The sequence below is a fragment of the Phaenicophaeus curvirostris genome, chromosome 2, assembly GCF_032191515.1.
Source record: "Phaenicophaeus curvirostris isolate KB17595 chromosome 2, BPBGC_Pcur_1.0, whole genome shotgun sequence".
Lineage (NCBI taxonomy): Eukaryota > Metazoa > Chordata > Aves > Cuculiformes > Cuculidae > Phaenicophaeus > Phaenicophaeus curvirostris.
The window spans coordinates 25358414-25364708 of NC_091393.1; positions in this window are offsets into that span (position 1 = coordinate 25358414).

Here is a 6295-nt window from a genome sequence, read left to right on the forward strand (position 1 = left end):
GACCTAAAGACAAAGCATGGTATTAAGGGCATGGTCTAAATGCCTCTTAAACAGGCATGGGGCATCGACCACTTCTCTGGGAAGCCTGTCCCTGTGTTTGACCCCGCTCTCAGTAAAGAAATGCTTCCTAATGCTCAGTCCTAGACCTCCCCAATGCAGTTTTTGAAACATTCCCACGTGTCCTATCACTGGATACCAGGGAGAAGAGGTAGAGAGCAATGCTGTCACCCTTCAGCCTCCTTTTCTCCAGACTAGACAAGTCCAAAGTCCTTAGCTGCTCCTCTCCGAACATGCCTTCCAGCCTTTTTACCAGCTTTGTTGCTCTTCTTGGGATGCATTCAAGGACCTTCACGTCCGTTTTAAAGTGTGGGGCCCAGAATTGCACATGGTGTTCAAGGTGAGGCTGCACTAATGCTGAATACAGCAGGGTAATCACCTGCATTTGATGCGCCCCAGTATGTGGTTTGCCCTCTTGGCTGCCAATTTATACTTATCCCTAGCATTACTCTGTCCTAGGTGCAGAATCCGATATTTCAACTTGATGAATTTCATCCCATTTATCATAGGCCAGTGCTCTAATCTATCTAGATCCCTTTTAAAGGCTTCTTGTCCCTCAAGAGAGTCAACAGCCCCTGCCGGTTTGGTATAATTACCAGGCTAGATGTGTTCAACTCCTGCATCCAGATCGTTGGTAAATATATTGAATGTATCTTAATCATAGAATCACCAGGTTGGAAAAGACCCACCGGATCGAGTCCAACCATTCCTATCTGCCACTAAACCATGTTCCTCAGCACCTCGTCCACCCGTGCCTTAAACCCCTACAGGGAAGGTGAATCAACCACCTCCCTGGGCAGCCTCTGCCAGTGCCCAATGACCCTTTCTGTGAAAAATTTTTTCCTAATGTCCAGCCTGAACCTCCCCTGGCCGAGCTTGAGGCCATTCCCTCTTGTCCTGTCCCCTGCCACTTAATACCGTAGTCCTTTTTAATCCCTCCTCCTGGTATTCCTTTCGTACGTTTTGGCCTGCTCACACTTGACAGATCAGGTTGGAGGAGATGACTTTAAAAGATGGGGAGAGAGTGGCTTAAAGATTGACTTCTCAGAGTAGGCTATGACAGCTCACGTGGTAGCTTGTTTGCCTTCCTGCTGACAGGATAACAGCTTGAGGTGGTCTGAGGGGAATCTTTTGCAGCTAAATCTTAAATCTTCTAAAATTAATGCTTAGAAGAGCTCCTTCTTCACATGAAGAGCCAAATTTAAGCTAGGCAACAAGTGAGGTCTTACTTGTTTGGTTGTTTTTTTATTTTGCATTTCTCAACAGTTGAGTGATGTTTCTCCAGGGGCTGACAGCCCTGAAGGAACAAATAGCTTGATGCCTTATCTGCTTTTAGCCCAGACCTCTTGCCAGATGAGCAATAGGATGGGAAAAGAGATAAGAAGATAATTCAGCAGAAATGTACTAAATTCAGGAAGAAATATGGAATTAAGCCCATACAAGTCCATAGCCATAAAAACATTTATGTGCCCAGTTTATTAGCTGCTGTGCAATGGCATCATTAAGCACCATCTGAGGACTGTGAAGGCTGTGCCACAGACGATTTACATCACACTTTTCCCAACTGCCTGAAATAGAGCATAGAAAATAGGCCCTGTACAATCCAAGGACATTTTGGATTGGAGAATATTTAAAGTACGAATATTTCCAGGTATGAAGAACAGTGTCAATATTTGAAGAGGGTATATCTGAGAGGACAGAGGTAGTGAGCAGAGCCCAGATAATGTGGAAGAGTCATCAGACTGTCAGGGAAATGTTTAACACGTAGTGTCGAACATCTTCTCTGCTCAGTATATTGCAAGCCTCTGCAGAGCAAAACTGAAACAAACAAAAAAAGAGAGACAAAATTGATTTGGACCCCCCCAATGAATGCATTTTTGTCATAATAATTATCAATTTTAAACATATGAACAATGTTTATTGTGGACTGCTTCATTGTAGGGATTTGTGGTATTCAATGGTTCTGTTCCTAGGGGGGAGAGACGCTCTAGGAAAGCATTGGAAAAAACAAAAGGAAGAGTAGAAATTTAATTCTTGTGTTTGCTGAGTTCCTATATATGAAACTTATTTGTCCATCTGCGAGGGAAGCTGTGGCTGCCCCATCCCTGGAACTGTTCAAGGCCAGGTTGGATGGGCCTTGGGCACCTGATCCAGTGGGAGGTGTCCCTGCCCATGGCAGGGTTGGAACTATATGATCTTTAAGGTCCCTTCCAACCCAAACTATTCTATGATTCTATGATTCTGTGATAGCTGATGGAAAACCAGTGCACAATTACTTTAAAACAGAGATTTCACCCCTTTGTCAGTGTTGCATTTTTATGCCTTTTTACTTAAACCTGCTTCCATGTTCTAGTTAAAAATTTACATTGTGTTCATTGCTTTGTCCAAAGGAGCCTTGATTTTTATCTTCTTTGGTGTAATTTAGTAAATTTAGTAAATGAGCAAAATAAGGCAATATTACAGAATATTTATTTCTGAAGGTTGAAAGTCTGCTTAGCCTCTGTGAAGCATTGTTTGCCAGCCACTTGTTTTTCTACCATAGGTTTCCCTATAACCTCTCAGCTCTTCATTTTAATAAGCATATTCTAAATTAAGCATTGACAATGCATTAGAGGGTTACTTTAACAGGAAGGCATGGTTTGTCCTAGGTAAATGAAAAATGGTATCGGTTCTTTTCATTACTGCAGCATTTTTCTCTCATCTATGTATGCATTTATCAATTGACATCATGGAGTTTTCCTTAGGCTAAGCCATGGATGTACACCTTGCATGCAGAAAAACAAGTCATGGAATCATAGAATGGTTTGTGTTGGAAGGGACTTTAAAGATCATCCAGTTCCACTCCCCTGCCATGGGGCACCTCCCACAGGATCAGGTTGCTCAGCACCTGTAGACGTGCTTGTGATTGCTCTCATTTGAATCAATGAACTCTTCAGGCAACTCATCTGTAAAACAGAACAAAGTGCACCCTGAATATACACTTTATTTAGGAAAGATTGCTTGGAGGAAAAAAAGTCATGAGTGTTCACAGGTGAACAGTTGGTGAACAGAGGAGAAATCCTAGAACAGAATGAAATAGTCTGTTTCAGCTGTAAGTGACCTCTGATGATCATCTAGTCCAACTGCTTGACAGATTCAGGGCTGACCTAAAGTCAAAGTATGACATTAAGGGCATGGTCCAGATGTCTCTTAAATACTGACAGGCATGGGACATCGACCAGTTCTTTAGGAAGCCTGTCCCTGTGTTTGACCACCCTCTCAGTAAAGAAATGCTTCCTAATGCCCAGTCCTAGACCTCCCCAATACAGCTTTTGAACCATTCCTATGTGTCCTATCATTGCATACCAGGGAGAAGAGATCATCCCCTCCCTCTCCACTTCCCCTCCTCAGAAGCTGTAGAGGGCAATGATGTTACCTGTCAGCTTACTTCTCTCCAAACTAGACAAACATAGAGGTCTTCAGAAAGGAGTAAGAGATGATAGAAAGGGTGTTCATGGTGTCTAACTCAAGTTTCATGAATTGTATCTCTCCGGTTTCCCTCTCTATTCAATAGAGAGAAAGTGTCTTCTCCAGGGAATATTTCTCAGCAACTGAGCTCTGTCTGATCTGGGACACAAATGACATCAGGGCCTTGGACACCATCTTCATACCTGTCATAATGATTTGTCTGTTCTGTTGGAAACATGGACTCAGCAGTAAGAAGATACTGTTGCAATCACCATGGGTCAGCTTCATGCAAGGCAGCAAACAGTGTTGGTTGAAGGTGGAGGCTTCATGTGTCCCTGTGAAGGACAGGCATGCCTTTGGGAGCGGTTTGGATCCTTGGCAACTGCACAGTGAGCTGGACGAGATCGCAAGTGAGGGAGTACAGGTGGGGCTTTGAAGACAGGGCCAGGGGTCATAGAATCATAGAATCACTGGGTTGGAAAAGACCGCTATGATCATTGAGTCCAACCATTCCTATCAACCACTAAAGCATTTCCCCAAGCACCTCACTGGCCCATCTTTTAAACACCTCCAGGGACGGTGACTCAACCCCCTCCTTGGGCAGCCTGTTCCAGTGCCCGATGACCCATTCCGTGAAAATTTTTTTCCTAATGTTCAGCCTAAACCTCCCCTGGCGGCGCTTGAGGCCATTCCCTCTTGTCCTGTCCCCTGTCACTTGGGAGAAGAGCCCAGCTCCCTCCTCTCCACAACCTCCTTTCAGGTAGTTGTAGAGAGCAATGAGGTCTCCCCTCAGCCTCCTCTTCTCCAGGCTAAACACCCCCAGCTCTCTCAGCCGCTCCTCATAAGGCCTGTTCTCCAGCCCCTTCACCAGCTTTGTTGCTCTTCTCTGGACTCGCTCCAGAGCCTCAACATCCTTCTTGTGGTGAGGGGCCCAGAACTGAACACAGTATTCGAGGAGCCGTCTCACCAGTGCCGAGTCCAGAGGGAGAAGAACCTCCCTGGACCTGCTGGTCACGCCGTTTCTGATCCAAGCCAAGATGCCATTGGCCTTCTTGGCCACCTGGGCCACTGCTGGCTCATGTTCAGTCGCTGTCAACCAACACCCCCAGGTCCCTCTCCTCCAGGCAGCTTTCTAGACAGACTTCTCCTAGTCTGTAGCTGCTTGGGGTTGTTGTGCCCCAAGTGCAGGACCCGGCATTTGGCCTTGTTAAACCTCATGCCATTGGACTCTGCCCAGCGGTCCAGCCTGTTCAGATCCCTTTGGAGCCTCCCTGCCCTCCAGCAGATCGACACTTCCACCCAGCTTAATATCATCCGCAAACTTGCCAAGGGTGCGTTTGATCCCCTCATCCAGGTCATTGATGAAGACATTGAACAGGGCTGGACCCAGCACCGAGCCCTGGGGAACCCCACTTGTCACTGGCCTCCAGCTGGATTTCACACCATTTCCCACCACTCTCTGGGTCCTCCATCCAACCAGTTTTCCACCCAGGAGAGTGTGCGCCTGTCCAGGCCAGAGGTGACAGTTTCTCAAGCAGAACGCTGTGAGAAACTGTGTCAAAGGCTTTGCTGAAGTCCAGGAAGACCACATCCACAGCCTTTCCCTCATCCAGCAGGCGAGTCACTTGGTCATAGAAGGCGATCAGGTTAGTTTGGCAGGACCTGCCTTTCATGAGCCCGTGTTGACTGGGCCTGATCACCCGGTTCTCTTCCATGTGCTGTATGATAGCACTGCTATCATTAAGCCATGTGTGCTTGCCAAAGCCTGAGAGCCAGTCCTCTGCCTTGGTGTCTATCACTGTTAAGGCAGCTGAGGACCCTACCTTTTTTTCTGATTTATCAGCCCCATACCTCCCTGTGTCCTTCAGAAACAGCCCAAGAAGAATTTCTGACAAAGAATAATTGTGATATTGGCAGGAAGGTACAACACCGGTCACCCCCCCATCTCCCTACTGTGCAGACTACTCAGAGAAATCATGGTAGATGTGATCTTCTGCTTTCCTCTTATGTGTTTTCACTAGCTCTGAGAGCCACATCAGACAAGGATTCACTGTGTCTGTTACTGGGGCCTGTCAACTTGTCTTCATGAATGACCTTCCTTAGGTCTGAGGGTGCAGTTCTCAGGTGCACAACATTCTGCACTTTCTTTTGCTCCTCTCCCCACATGTGATCTGGCATCACATTAGGGGAAGAGATAGCACTTCACGTGAGCGTTGTAGGGTACAGAGAAGCCATTGTGACAAGACCGAAGCAGTTGGGGCATATTCATGACAGCATGGAGCAGGTCATCTTGGCAAGGTTGAGAAAGAGAGATAGAGGTCCCTCTCATCACTCTCTGTCAGGACTTTCAGATTTCTGCCCTTTCCTGGAACAGCTGATTGACCACCTGCTGTACAGGGACCATTAGAAAGACAGAGTGAAGACAAATGTCTCTTGTATTGGTCACTCCAGAGAGCTGTGGATCCAGTAGAGGCAGGCAGCCCACGGTGACTGAGCATCTCCAGTAGCCCACCATGCTTGTTCAGTCTGGCTGGGAGCATACAAGGACACTTGAGCTGCAGAGAAAATGGAGTTGGCACTTCATCAACTGCTTTGAATTCTCCATCTACTTGCCAGAGACCGCCTGAAGCAGCAGGAGGTTCTTAATCTACTCAGATCAGACAATTGGAGACAGAGCAAGGAAGTAGCACAGCATTATATCTCTGATGTAGGAGGTACAAATAGCTCGTTCTCTCTCCCTTTCTCTATCTCCTTTCCTGTAGCCCCTTCCAGTACTGGAAGCTGCTCTAAG